Genomic DNA, 15,606 nt, shown 5'->3' with positions numbered 1-15,606 from the left:
CGAGTGAGATCTCGCGTTTGCAAAGAGGAGCTGGGGTTGGGGAGGTTTAATGCTTCGCGTTTGCGAAGTGTCTCCCACGTTCGCGAAGCTGAGAGGTTTTATACTTACACGTTCGTGATGGTGTTCCCGCGTTCGCGTAGGAGGAGGAGATTGTGCACCGCGTTCGCGACTAGGGCATCGCATTCACGATGAAGGAAAGGTGGACCAAGCGAAGTTATGCTTCGCGAACGCAAGGGTCCTTACGCATTCGCGAAGAAGGAAATACCTGGGCAGAATATAAAATTTCAAAATCGAGGGTTTAGCCATTTTTATCAAAACTTAAGCTTGGGAGCTCTGATTTGAGCGAGATTTTGAGGGATTTTCAGAGATATCGATTGGGTAACGATTCTTAACTCCTTTTTGCTTGTATCCCATTAATCCAAACATGAATTCATCATTTAATTTTGGATTGGAGATGAAAATTGGAAAAAAGTTGGAAAAAAGTTCTTAGACCTAGAATTTGACTTTTGACTAGTAATTTGACCTTAGATTTGTATAATTTTGGTATGCATGAACTCGGTAGAGTGTGAGGATTCTGAAAATATAAGTTTTACCTGATTCCGAGATGTGGGCACGAGGGGCATTTTGGTCATTTTACCTAATTTCGCGTATTAGCTTAGAATTTCTTTGTAGAATCAGTTACTTGAAGTGTTATTTACATTATGCAATTGAATTGAATAGATTTGGGCCATTTGGAGTCGAGTACTCGTGGCAAGAGTGTGGTTTCAGGTTGATTTTGAGTCGGTTCGAAGTAAGTTGCTTGTCTAACCTTGTGCGGGGGACCTTCCCCTTAGGATTCGGTATATTTGATATTTAAAATTCTCTGTACGTGAGGTGACGAGTGCGTGCTTGAGCTAATTGTTGAAAATCCGGTTTTCTTTAAGTAATTTCAATTATGTTCCTTTTTTCTATTTCATTTTACTTGCAATTTAAACCTACTGTTAGCTTAGAAAAAGCATGTCTAATTGACTTAACTGTTTATTTGCTTAAACTGCCTTAATTGAATTATGTAAAGCATGTTAGATTAGAATTAAATGTTGTTGGCCTAAGAACAGCTGATGTTTTGAAGACTGACAAAAGAACTCACACATGGACCAGGTCCATCTTGTGAAGCACAGTCATGATCAGCCTATACATGTGAGATGCACGTGAAGGAGATAAGTCTACCTGATCAAGATACAATATCTCCTGATCTGATCGAAAAGGTTGCATATTGGATAAGGAGAGAAAGACTCCTTATATGAAGAGAACACAGTTTAGGATGAAGATTGCGTTAGCATTTGAGAACATCTTGAACTCTTCTACGATAGAAGAGTAGCAATTGAATCTCACTCAAAATCTGATTACTAACCTATTAAATGTCAATGTTATTCTCTTTTACAGGTAATGCACATAAGCAGAAGTTAAACTTAAATTGAGAGCAAAAGAGCAAGGCAATTTTGCAAGTAATTTGTGTGATTTAAGTGTGCAATCCTGAAGCTACTTGAACGAGATTGAATGACCAGTTCCATTCTGTGTATCTTTTATTCTAGTTCAATTATAGTAGGTGATTTAACATTGTACCTTTCAACTTTCATAGAAGTAATTGTATTAGTTACCTAAAGTGTTCAAGTTATAGCTAACTTGAAGTTGTTGCAACAGTTGAGGTTGTGTGTCACAACGGGATTAGAGTTAATCCTTAGGTTTACAAAGAGTTTTTGTAAATGTTGTTTTGGCTCAGTGATTTTAGTGAAAATTTGGGAAAATCCAACTGAGTAGTAGGTCATGGTGTTTTCACCTTTTGAGCCAGGTGTTTTCCACATAAAATTGTTGTGTTCTTTATTTTCTATATTTATTATTCTGCAAACAGTAGTAGTTGGAACACCTAGAAGAACCAGGTTCTTCTATAGTACAGTTAAGCAAAAATTGGGTGCCACACAAATAACCCCCCCCCCTCTTGTATGGTATTGACACTTAAAACATCAATTGGTATTAGAGCGGATTTTCCTTAAAGAGGCTAACACCTTAGGAAAAGATCAAAATGAGTGCACCACCTGGAAACTAGGAAGGGCAATCCACTGCTAGGCCTCCACTCTTTAATGGTCAGTATTATTCTTGGTGGAAGAACAGGATGAGAGATCACATCATAGGAGAAAACTATGAACTCTGGGACATAGTCACTGATGGTCCCCTGGCAACTACAAAGAAGAATACTGAAGGAGTGGATGTGTCAAAGACAAGAGCTGATTGCACTGCTGAAGACTTGAAAAAATGGGAGAAGAATGCCAAGGCCAAGAAATGGCTTGTTTGTGGACTGGGTCCAGACGAGTACAACAGGATTCAAAGTTGTACCACTGCCAAGGGAATATGGGACACCTAACAAGTGGCCCATGAAGGAACTCCTCAAGTAAAGAGATCAAGAGGAACACTGCTATATTCTTAATATGAGAATTTCACTATGAAAGAAGAAGAATCTATCCAGGAGATGTACATAAGGTTCACAACACTAACCAATGAACTTAAATCTCTTGAGAGAATTATCCTCAAAGAAGACAAGGTTGAGAAAATCTTGGCAAGAGTCTTACCAATGACTTGGGAAAGCAAAATTACTGCTATTCAGGAATCTAAGAACATTGCTACCCTCAAGCTGGATGAACTGATTGGAAACCTCACTACCTATGAACTGATAAGGAAAACCATGAAAATGGATGCACCAAAGAAAGAAAGAAGTCTGGCCCTCAAAATAGCTGAAGGAGCAGATCTGGAGGACGATGAAATGGCCATGATCACAGGAGACTTCAAAAAGTACTTGATGATGGGAAAGGGTTCTTCTAGAGGTACAACCTTCAACAAACCAAGGGCTCCTGAGAAACATACCAACGAGGGTTGCTACAAATGTGGTAAGACTGATCACATGATCAAGAACTGTCCTCAATGGGAAATTGAATGGAAGAAGGAAAGGGCTGAACGAAGGAACAGGTTCAACCCAAAAGAAACAAAGGTTCAACAAATGCTATGGTTGCTACTTGGGGAGAAACATCAGATGAGGACTCAAAAGATGAAGCTGGAGAAGAACAAGCACTTATGGCCATCGGAGAATCAGATGATGAACAAGAGGTAAGTGTCGTTCATCTCAAAGACAAGATTAAATTCCTGTCTAAAGAAAGGTTGTCTGAGCTATTGCTAGACTTCATTGATGAGTCTGAGGTAATTAACAATGAGAAGGAAGATCTGTCTAGGGAGTGTGTGATCTTAAAAGCCAAGTGCAAAAATCTAGAATCTAGAGCTAATGAGAGTGATAGTAAAAATACTGAGTTGAAGAACCAAGTTCTTGAACTTGACACAAGTGTCTTAGAACTTAAGTCTGAAAACTTAAAGTTAAAACTAGGAACAGGTAAAAAGAAAGCTGATCACACACATCTCACCCTAGAAGAAAACTTAGGAAAAATGAAGGATGAGTTATACAGGAAGGATGAGCAGATAAGAGTCTTAAAAGAAGACCTAGGGAAGGTAAAGCATGAACTAGATAGAACTTGCAAATGGAATAAGGCTTATGATGCACTTTTCTGGCTACAAGAACATCACAATAGCAATAAAAGAGGACTTGGCTATGGGACTCAATCACCTAAGTGGGACCCTAAAAGCAAGTACCTCACTCTTCCTGAGAAAAAAATTTGCACACACTGTGGCAAGACTGGCCATTACAAAAATGAATGTAATGCAAAAGAAAAGGCCAGTCAAAAGAACAAAGCTTTTGTTCAGGAGAAAAATAGGCTGCCTGGGTGGGCTAAAAGGAATTTGATTTACCCTTTTGCCTATAGAAAGGGACCCAAACTAGTTTGGGTTCCTAAGACTAACCCTTAATTTCCTTTTGCAGGTGCAAGTGAAGGGAAGTAGCCAAATACGGTACATGGATAATGGCTGCTCAAAGCACATGACTGGAAGCAAGAACCAGTTCCTTTCACTTGAGGACTTAAAAGGAGGTAATGTCTCCTTTTGGAAATGGGAAGAAAGGTGACATTATTGGGGTTGGAAAGGTAGGTAAGACATACTCACATTCCATTGAGAATGTCTACTTGTTAGATGGCTTGAAATATAGCTTAATCAGTATGTCACAACTGTGTGACAGAGGTAACCTTGTAGCATTCACCTCTGCCACATGCTTTGTGATTAACCTTACCACTGACAAGATTGTTTTGCAAGAAAAAAGAGTTAACAATATTTACATTTTAGATTTGTCCACTCTTTCAGAAAATTAACTCACTTGCTTAAGTGTGTTGGATAATGATCCCCTCCTGTGGCACAAAAGACTTGGTCATGCTAGTCTAAATCAACTCAACAAATTAGTCTACAAGGACTTGGTGATAAGGCTACCTAACATCAAGTTCAAGGAAGACAAAGTTTGTGAGGCCTGTGCAATGGGGAAGCAGGTAAGATCATCCTTTAAAAGAAAGAAAATGGTAAGCACAACCAAGACGTTGGAACTGGTTCATATGGATCTCTGTGGTCCAATGAGAACATTGAGCAGAGGTGGTAAGAAATGTGTGATGGTTCTTGTTGATGATTATTCTAGATTTACCTGGGTACTATTCTTAACATCCAAAGATGAAGCATTTGACATGTTTACTGCTTTTGTTAGAAAGACTCATAAACAACTAGGTAATCAACTTGCATTCATTAGGTCTGATCATGGAACTGAATTTGAAAATGCTAAGTTTGTTGAATTTTGTGATGAGCATGGTATAGATCATAACTTCTCTGCCCCTAGGACTCCTCAACAAAATGGAGTAGTTGAAAGAAAGAATAGGACCCTTGAAGACATGGCTAGAACTATGCTTCTTTCTAGTAAACTGCCCCACGGCTTCTGGGCTGAGGCTGTAAACACTGCATGTTATATTATTAATAGATGCATTACTAGACCTCTTGTAGAGAAGACTCCCTATGAGTTACTTAAAGGGAGAAAACCAAATATATCCCATCTTAGGGCATTTGGATGCAAGTGCTTTGTGCACAATAATGGAAAGGACTCTCTAGGTAAGTTTGATCCCAGAAGTGATGAGAGAGTATTCTTGGGATATTCTTCACATAGCAAATCAAATAAAGTGTTCAATAAAAGAACTTTGTGTGTAGAAGAAAGTGTGCATGTAGTGTTTGATGAAACTAACATTCTTTCTGAGAGACAGGAACATGAAGATGAAGCCATTGGTTTGGTAAAGGATTTGATTGAAGTCTTAGCACAAGTTAAAGTGGCACCAAAAGAAGGAACAGGTGATGGAACAGGTTCGTCCATCCAGGGCAACCTAACAGGGGGAACTGATCAAAGAGGAATTGAAACCAATCCCCTAAAAGAACTTGTTCATGACCATGTTCCTCAGCAACAGAACATGGAAGAAACATCTAGCAGAAATCAGTTGGTTGTGAAACCTCACAAGTATCAAAGTGCTCATCCTATTGAGAACATAATCACTGATCCAACATCTGGAGTCAAAACTAGATCACAATTGAAGAATCTGTGTGCTTTTGATGCCTTCTTATCTCTTATTGAACCTAAAATGTTGTTGAGGCTTTGCAGGATGCAGATTGGGTGAATACAATGCAAGATGAACTCAATCAGTTCGCGAGAAGTCAAGTTTGGCATCTAGTTCCAAGACCCAAGGACAGATCAGTTATTGGCACAAAATGGGCCTTCATAAACAAATTTGATGAAGATGGAACAGTTACAAGAAACAAGGCAAGACTGGTGGTCCAAGGTTACAGCCAAGAGGAGGGTATAGATTATGATGAGATTTTTGCTTCAGTTTCAAGACTAGAGGCAATAAGACTCCTCATAGCCTTTGCAGCACACATGGAATTCACTCTCCATCAGATGGATGTCAAAAGTGCCTTCCTGAATGGCTACCTAAAAGAAGAAGTATTTGTGAAACAACCTCCAGGGTTTGAGAGCAAGGAATGTCCTGAGCATGTATACAAATTAGACAAAGCTCTCTATGGACTCAAGCAGGCTCCTAGAACATGGTATGAATGACTGTCCAAATTTCTGCTTGAACATGGCTACAAAATAGGTAAAATTGACAGTACCCTATTCTTAAGGGAAATAGGTAAGGATCTCCTTGTGGTACAAATATATGTTGATGACATAATTTTTGGGGCAACTACTGATAAACTAAGTAAGGATTTTGCCAAATTAATGGGGAGTGAGTTTGAAATGAGTATGATGGGTGAGCTTAACTTTTTCTTAGGCTTACAGATCAAACAAAGCCTAAATGGAACCATGATCCATCAGCAGAAATATGCAAAAGAGCTGATCAAAAAGTTTAAAATGGATGAATTTAAGGAAATAGACACCCTCATTGCAACTGCCACTAAATTAGACATAGATGAAACTGGTTCATCAGTTGATCAGAAGTTGTATAGGGGTATGATTGGTTCACTTTCGTATCTTACTAGCAGCAGACCTGACATAGTTTTCAGTGTAAGGCTTTGTGCTCGCTTTCAGGCTAATCCAAAAGAGTCTCACTTGACTGCTGTCAAGAGGATACTGAGATATTTGAAAGGCACCACTAGTCTGTCTTTGGTACCTTAAAGGTAGTAATTTCAATCTAGTAGGATATGCTGATGTTGATTATGCAAGTTTTCTTATGGATAGGAAAAGCACCTCAGATATGACTCACTTTCTTGGTTCATGTCTTGTATCATGGGCCACTAAAAAGCAAAATTCAGTGGTCTTATCCACTGTTGAGGCTAAATATGTTGTTGCTGCCTCTTGTTGTGCTCAATTGTTATGGATCAAATAGCAGCTGGTAGATTTTGGCATTGAAGTTGGTTGCATTCCTATATTCTGTGATAACACTAGTGCTATAAGTATGGCAAAGAACCCTGTTCATCATAAGAAGACTAAGCATATAGATGTTAGACACCACTTCTTAAGAGATAACTATGAGAAAGGATTGATCTCCATAGAATTCTGTGCTACTGATAAACAAATTGCTGACATCTTCACTAAAGCACTGAGTAGAGAAAACTTTGAGAGGAACAGGTTGGAATTAGAGATGATTAAGATCACCTAATAGGTCCAACTCAAAATGCAAATGAAAAAAAAATTGGCTAGGAACTCTGAACTTTTGTAAATATCTAGATTAGTTCTTACTCAGCTTCATACTTTAATTAGTATACTCCTGTGACATGTGTTAATATGACTCACTGATCTCTTACAAAAAAAATTCTATTATGGCATTTGAGGCATGTTCAAGAGAATTCTAAATGAAGAACATGGTTCATCAGTATGGGTTCATATGAAATCTAAGGTATGTTTTCTATACTCTGCACAATTAGAAAGATTAATATTTAAATCATGAGCAGAAGTCCTATAATTATTCAATTCATAGAAAATTATATCTGTTAGCTTTGAACCAGTTCCGTCCGCCTAGAACTCTAAACCAAAGAATTGCCTAAAATCTAGGGAAGATAAAACGATCATTCAAAATCTAGAATTTCAGAGTGATTAGACCTCTAATTGACCACTACCAAAAGTTTCTGTTACCTATTAAATGTGTATTTCTCTTTTAATACACATCATTTCTTCTGCCTTCTCCATAATTTCAAACCATCAAAAATTTCTTCTTCATCTTCACTTTCCCTCTTCTCCAAATCTCAAATTCACAAAAATTCTCTCAAGAAACAAACGATCATGACCAACCCACAAGACAATCCTGGAACTCCTCCACCACCCACTCCCTCAAATTTATCTGCACCTCTTCCACCCAGTACATCACCAAAACCTAGACCGAGAAGGGTGAAAATGCTTACTTGAAAGGCAGTAGCGTCTGGGGCTCAGAGGAAGAAATTAAATGAGAAGTTGAAGGCAAGCCAGGCCCAAAACTCTGATTCCAGTTCTGATTCTGACTCATATCAATCCGCCACTAAGGGAGAAGAACTTGGGACTTCTGACTCTGAAAAGACTCAAGAATCACCTTCCAAGGTAATTTCTTTTGTGTCTGAAAATCTAGAAACTATGTTTGTTCTGGTTGGGTCTGTTAAAGATGTAGAATTACTAGGGTTAAGAAGGAGTGGAGGTAAAAAGAATTTTGAAAAAGAAAAAGAGAGAGAGGGTGCATGTGGTGAAGAGAGGGGAAATGGGAAAAGAGAGGTGCCTGCTATCTGTGGAGTGGCACAAGAAAGGGTAGAAGAGAGTGGCAAGAAGTCAGGGGGAAGTGGTTCTGGGGAAGCTGCTGAGGGGCTGATTAATCTGGGCACACAGGGTGATAAACCTGGTTCATCTATTAAAGAGACCCTAGTAGACTTGCTGAAAAAGGTTGGGGCAAGCTATGACCCAAAGAAACGCAGAACTCCCACACCAAAAGTCTGCAGTATTCCTAAGCCTTCCAAGAAAAGAAAGGCTTCACCCCCACCAACTACTGTACTTCCATCACCAAAGGGTAGAGCGACAAGAAGCAAGAAGCAGGGTGAGGCAGAGTGAGAGTGATCTCCAGAAAGCTCTAGATGAGAGTAAGAAGAAAAGGCTGGCTAAAGGAAAGGGAAAGGTTGCAGAGTTCTCAGTGGATGTGGAGATTGAGGAGATGGAACAGGTCCATCAAGAGGAAGTTCAACCAGTGGAGGTTCAGACCCCCAAGCCCAAAAAGCCCAAGACTTCTTCCAAGAAGTCTTCCTCTGTGTCTGAGGCTATTGAACCTTCCCTAGCCAAGAGGACAAGGTCTGCTCTGAAAGGAAAACAAGTGAAAATTTATGAAGATGAGGAATGGAGTGGAGAAGAAGTAGAAGATCCTGATAGTGACAAGGACAAGGTTGCCATGTTTGGCAAAACAAAGATCTTGAAGGGTAGACTATTGAAAGACCTGGTGGAGCCAGGGATGATGAGACTGGTAGATGTCGTAGTTGCTCAGGGGTGGAAGGGCATGGTCCTTCATATGGATGGTAGGCTAGCCAGGAATGAAATAATTGAGTTCATGGCAAATGCAGAGGTTCAGGATGGCAAGGTCAGCAGTCTGGTGAAAGGGGTCCAAGTGTCCTTTGATGCAGAAAAACTTGGAGAAATCCTTGATGTACCCTCTGAAGGGTTTGATGATTATACAAGGCAAAGGTGGCCTTGTCTGGACTCCGTCTCTACTGCACTTGAGATTACCAGGAGATTTTGTGATGCAGAGAATGTGAATGAAGTCAGGGCTATTCAGAAAAATGAAATGAGGCCTCAGCATAAGGTCTTGTTTGAATTTGTCAACAAATGCTTATTGCCCAGGCAGGAGAGACGGCACATCGCCAATTATATGGACCTGGTTCTTATGGAGTGCCTGGAGAATGGAAAGCAAATCAATTGGCTTGCCTTCATTATCAAGCTGCTAGACAGGGTAATAAATGGCTCCAAGGCTCATGCTACTCCCTATGGCTTTATTCTAACCATGATTCTGGATAGGCTCAATATGCCTCTAAAGAAATGGGAAATGGCCTCAAGCAAAGAACATGTTGGCATCAACACTCTGATTGCTTGTGACTACTTAGTCAGTGCCATCCCAAATGAACCTGGTTCATCCAAGAAGACTCCTATCAACGACAAAGTTAGGGCTCTGGTTCAGGAATGTGAAGCCAAGGATGCTGAGATAGCTAGGCTGGAGGCTCGTGTGGTAGAGGTGGAATCTGATAGGGATGCTCTCAGAACTAAGCTTACCAAAGAAAAGGAGAAGAGTGATGGAATTCTTCATAATATGTTGAATCTTCTCCAAGCCTAAAACTAACCCTCTAGCTCCTTCAAGCCTTAGGATTCCTAGCTTTTGTCTTCTGAACTTGTCTAGTACCTCAGTGACCCAAATTAGGGATTTTTCTAACTTTTTGCTCATGGTTTAAATGTTTTTCTTTTTGGTTGTGGATTGTGATGGCAGCATATCTCTATCAATGATAACTACTATTTTGCTCTTGTTCAATGTTAATCTTTCTTTGAAAGTTTAAATATGTTTGCTTGATTACTGATGATTAAACCATGAATGCACTTGCAGTTGCCCCAGTGGCCATGAGTACTTATTAAAATCTGGAACTCACACTATGCAACTTTTCAATGATGCCAAAAGGGGGAAGAGATATTGTGCTTTACATATTCTGAAAAAGTGATATTTATAACCTAATTAATCTGGTCTTTGATGATAAGTGAATTTACTAAACTTTGTATTGATGGTTAAGCTGAGTTCTTACAGGATCCATATAAGTAAAAAGCACAGAGTTAGTCATCATCAAAAAGGGGAATTTGTTGGCCCAAGAACAGGTGATGTTTTGAAGACTGACAAAAGAACTCAGACATGGATCAGGTCCATCTTGTGAAGCACAGTCATGATCAGCATGTACATGTAAGATGCACGTGAAGGAGATAAGTCTAACGGATCAAGCTGCAATATTTCCTGATCTGATCGAAAAGGTTGCATATTGGATAAGGAGAGAAAGACTCCTTACATGAAGAGAACACAGTTTACGATGAAGATTGCGTTAGAGTTTAAGATCATCATGAACTATTCTACGATAGAAGAGTAGCAATTGAATCTCACTCAAACTCTGATTACTAACCTATTAAATGTCAGTGTTGTTCTCTTTTACAAGTAATGCACATAAGCAGAAGTTAAACTTAAATTGAGAGCAAAAGAGCAAGGGGATTTTGCAAGCAATTTATATGTAATTTAAGTGTGCAATCCTGAAGCTACTTGAACGAGATTGAAGGACCAGTTCCATTATGTCTATCTTTTATTCTAGTTCAATTGTAGTAGGTAATTTAACATTGTACCTTTCAGCTTTCATAGAAGCAATTGTATTAGGTACCTAGAGTGTTCAAGTTATGGCTAACTTGAAGTTGTCGCAACAGTTGAGGTTGTGTGCCACAACGGGATTAGAGTTAAACCTTAGGTTTACAAAGAGTTTTTGTAAATGCTGTTTTGGCTCAGTGATTTTAGTAAAAGTTTGGGAAAATCCTACTGAGTAGTAGGTCGTGGTTTTTTCACCTTTTGAGCCAGGTGTTTTCCACGCAAAATTGTTGTGTTCTTTATTTTCTGTATTTATTATTCCGCAAACAGTAGTAGTTGGAACATCTAGAAGAACCAAGTTCTTCTATAGTACAGTTAAGCGAAAATTGGGTGCCACACAAATCACATCCCCCCCCTCTTGTGTGGTATTAACGCTTAAAACATCACTTGTTTACTTGATACGAAATTGAGCTTAATTGAGTATTCTTGTGTTTCTGCTGTGTGTTTTACTTTGGGACTACTAGACGGCATCCAGGGAGATCCCTTGTACGTATTTATGATTTGAACTGAGGTGCGAGATACCGAGAGATCCCTGGCTCATATATTGAGGATACCAAGAGATCCCTAGCATGTATTGAGGATACCGAGAGATCCTCAGGATACCAAGAGATCCCTGGTTATTTTCTTGTGATTGGTTTTGCCTCTGTTTCAGTTATTAAATTCCTTATTTTCCTGTATTAAATTTTTATCGTTAGTTTTCAACTATACTGCTCATTTTATACTGTCATGTCTTATATTCTAGGGCCCTGACTTTCCTCGTCACTACCCGACCGAGGTTAGGCTTGGAACTTACTGAGTACCGCTGTGGTGTACTCATGCCCCTTCTGCGCATGTTTTTCATGTGCAGATCTAGGTATTGCTACTCAGTCCTATCACCCTTGAGGCGAGGCGAGGCTAAAGCTCTAACGACTTCGAGGTATATCTGTCGCGTCCACAGACCGATGAGTCCCTTTCTATTCTAGCTTTTAAACATTTGCCCTTCTGTATTTCTTTTCCTTGTTAGATATTCTGGAGTTAGAGTACTATGTAGTGATCCTTAGCTTGTGATTCATGGGTTTCCGGGTCTTGGAGATATGTATTGGTTCCTGAGAGTTAAATATTGTGTATGTCGAGCGGCACTTTTAAACGTTGTTTTATCACTCTTTATTTTGTTTTAATTTGTTTTTATTTCGCACTTTGGTTATCTTTCGCAATTTAGGCTTACCTAGTCATACAGGACTAGGTACCGTCATGATAGTTCACGGAGGGCGAACCGGGGTCGTGACAATGTCAGTAGCTAGCCTTGGCTTACAACTGGATGGACTAACAAGAATTGCAAAGAACAGGAGAGACTAGAGAGCTTTTGAGAGTATAATAGTGTAGATGAACTAATGCTCATTGTTCAGAAATTAAAATAAGAGGGGGTTTATGTAGTAATCAAAAGCTTAACAAATAAGGTAAGAGATCAATTAAGTAGCAAATCAAGGAAGTCACATGTAAATCAGCAGGTCCTTCCCTTAATCAAGGGACAATTAAATCAACGGTAAAAGTATGCTAAGTATTTAAGGAAAAGAATCAAGTAAGGTTTAGTATAGAGTAGGTAATTAGGGGTAAATGAATAGAAGTTTTAATTAAGGAAACAAATCAGTAAAATCAGCAAAATACAAACAAGGCAAAGGAAAATTAATTAAGTCAAGCAATTCAATCAAATCGAGTAGCGAGGTAAGAATCGAAAGTCTAAGGGAAAGTGTTCAAATCAAACCAAGACATAAGGAATTCAGAATAATCAAAGAGAAAGTCATGAAAGAGTCAGCATATTTAGCATATAAAATAAGGTAGAACATGAATAGTCAGGATTCCACATAACTTTAACAAAACAAATAGTTAGAACGACACTTATTCAAGATTAATGTTACAGGTCTTAACACAAATAGTCAGGATGAGCATATAGAAACAGTAAAAGGGTTGAACTAAGAAATTCAGTAGAAGCATATTAGGACAAGAAAATTACGAGAAATCACAAGAACCCAAAGCGAGAACACAATCAGATTTACCAATACTCAGAAACCAAACGAAGAACCCCAAAAACTAAGGCTTTCAGTACAAACGGGCTAAGGTTGTAGCAGACTTACAAAATCAGTCAAAATATATGGGAAGCAGAAGACTAAACACAAAAAGTTATCAAACAATTTGTAAAAAGAAATTCCGGAAACCCTAGTTTAGAAAAAAATGAAAATCACTTGAAAATCATATGATTCTTGTAAAGAATTAAGGTTATTGTAAAACTCACACGAAACAAACCCAAATCATCTTAGATCTGTACAGATCTAAGAGGTTAGAAAAGAAATTAGAGTTTCGAAGAGAACCATACAGAGGTGAAGAAACCTGCTTAGAAAATCATAGATCGTAGTCAATATAGGACGATCTTACTCGGAATCACACTGGAATGGCCTGAAACAGGCGAGAGAGAAACCATAGATGCAAGTCAACTAGCCCTGGTCCCTTGAGGGCCCCGGAGATGGCAAGATTAACGTGAGGGAGGCCATTGGAGGCCTAAGAGGTGGTGTGAAATCATCTGAGATGGCCATGGACGAGGGTCAGTGAGATTATTAGGGTTAGGCTTTGAGAGCATTTGAGAGCAGAGAGGGGTTTCAGGGCGGTGGGTAGTATGGAATGATAGGGTTTGAGGGGTCTTTTGGGTTTATTTTAGGAATGGTCGTTTGTGGTCGTTGATCTTTATGATCAACGGCCGAGATTAAAAGGTTTTGGGGGCCGGATCAGGTAGCTAGGATTTGGGTTGGGTAATTTAATTGAAATTGGGCTGGTAATCGGGTTAGGTTGGGGCTGAAATTGAAAATAAAATAGGCTAGATTTTAAATAGCCACTTTTAATAGTTAAATAATTTATAAAAATAATAAGTGATTTCCAAAAAATATTTTCGTGTACTAAAATGATTTAAAATAGTTATTTAACATTTTAAAATGTAAAAAATCATTTTATGCATCAATAATGTAATTATGCATTAGTAGGGCTATTATTGCAAAGATATGCAATTTAGCCTAAGAATGTACATGCAATTATAAAAAATGCACTAAAATATTTAAATAATATTTTTGCATAAATAAAGAATTTAGATGACTAAATCACCAAAAAAATAATTTGAAGGATAATTATTGGAAATTTTATAAATAAAAAGGGAAGAAGTAAATCAATTTGGAGCTTTTAAAAATTATAGAAATATTATAAAAAATGCTTATGCATGCTTATAACTGCATATGTGCTATTTTGAAAGTATGTATATATATATATATATATATATATATATATGAGGAAAAATTGGGTATCAACACTTGTGTTGCTGCATCCTCAACTGAATTCTGTAATTGCTATTTTTCGTCGCTTTTTGCGCTTGAATCTGCCATGGAGTTAATGTTTCGAGAAGCTTTTTGGTCACCACAGATTTGCCGTATTCCCCATTGTGAAGGAAACTTGATAACTTGCTGTAAAGTAGATGGAACAGCATCCATTTCGTGAATCCATGGTCTGCCGAGAATCATATTGTAAACCATATCCATTTCTATCACTTGAAATTTGGTGTCTTTGACTACTCCTTCTACGAATGTGGTGAGTATTATCTCCCCTTTTGTTATGATGCTCGAGTTATCAAAACCACACAAGGTGCGTGCCTTGGGTAACAACTTATCATTGGCTTGATCTCGTTTACCACTCTCAACACAATGATATTCACAGAACTACCTGGATCAATCAAAACTCCTTTTACATTAGTGTGATGTACAAGTAAAGATATTACCTGTGCACTATTATGCGGGGTCAGCACGCCATCTGTATCTGCATCATCAAATGTTATATTATCTTCTTCCAAAACCTGTCGAACTCGCTTCCTGTGTGTGACTGTAATTTTTGACACCTTCTTTGCTGCCGTATATGTTACGCCATTGATCTCCTCTGTTCCATTTATGACATTAACCGTTCTCTTTGGTGAAGAAGGTTTTGGCGGTTCCTGCCTATTCTTCATATATGCTTGCTTTCCTTTTTCACTAAATAATGCAGTTAAGTAACCTTGTTTTAGTAAGTGCTCTACTTCTCCTTGTAGCAATCTGCAATCTATCATTTTGTGACCGTGCTCGTTGTGAAATTCGCACCAAAAATCGGGATTTTTCCTGTTTGGGTTTGATCTCATTTCTTTTGGCCACCGTACCTTGTCTCTCGTGCTTCTTAGAATAGCCACCAAGTCGGATGTGCTAACATTAAAATTGTAGCCACCGATTTTTGCTTTTTGAGCTTCTGTCATCGTCTCGCGTATCTCGCATGTTTCGATCTTTTTCGAACCTTGACGATGAACTTGACTCTCTATCCCTTGATCTAGGATCATACCTTGGGTTTTCCTATTTTGAATGCGAATCCCTACCTGCTGGTCCCATATAAGGTTCGTACCTGTTTTTACCGGACCTTTTTTCAGTTTTAGCTCGTCTTGAACTCATTCTTTCATCTTTCCGGGAATGAATCATAGTATCTTCTTCTATCCGCAGCTTTGTATTGTATCTATTATAAACATCATTCCAAGTTGTTGCTGGAAATTCTCGTAAGCTTTCTTTGAGTCTCCTCGTGGCTTCCGAGCTTTTTTCATTTAGATTACTGGCAAAGGCCATAGCCGCCCAGTTATCTGGTACACGTGACAACATCATCCTTTCACCCTGAAATCTGTCTACAAATTCCCTAAGCAGCTCAGTATCTCCTTGTTTTATTTTGAAAATGTCCTCCATTCGCTTTTTAACTTTTTGGGCTCCCGAGTGTG

Source organism: Nicotiana sylvestris, chromosome 3 (genome assembly GCF_000393655.2).
Source record: "Nicotiana sylvestris chromosome 3, ASM39365v2, whole genome shotgun sequence".
NCBI classification, from domain to species: domain Eukaryota; kingdom Viridiplantae; phylum Streptophyta; class Magnoliopsida; order Solanales; family Solanaceae; genus Nicotiana; species Nicotiana sylvestris.
Note: the sequence above shows the minus strand (reverse complement) of the source record.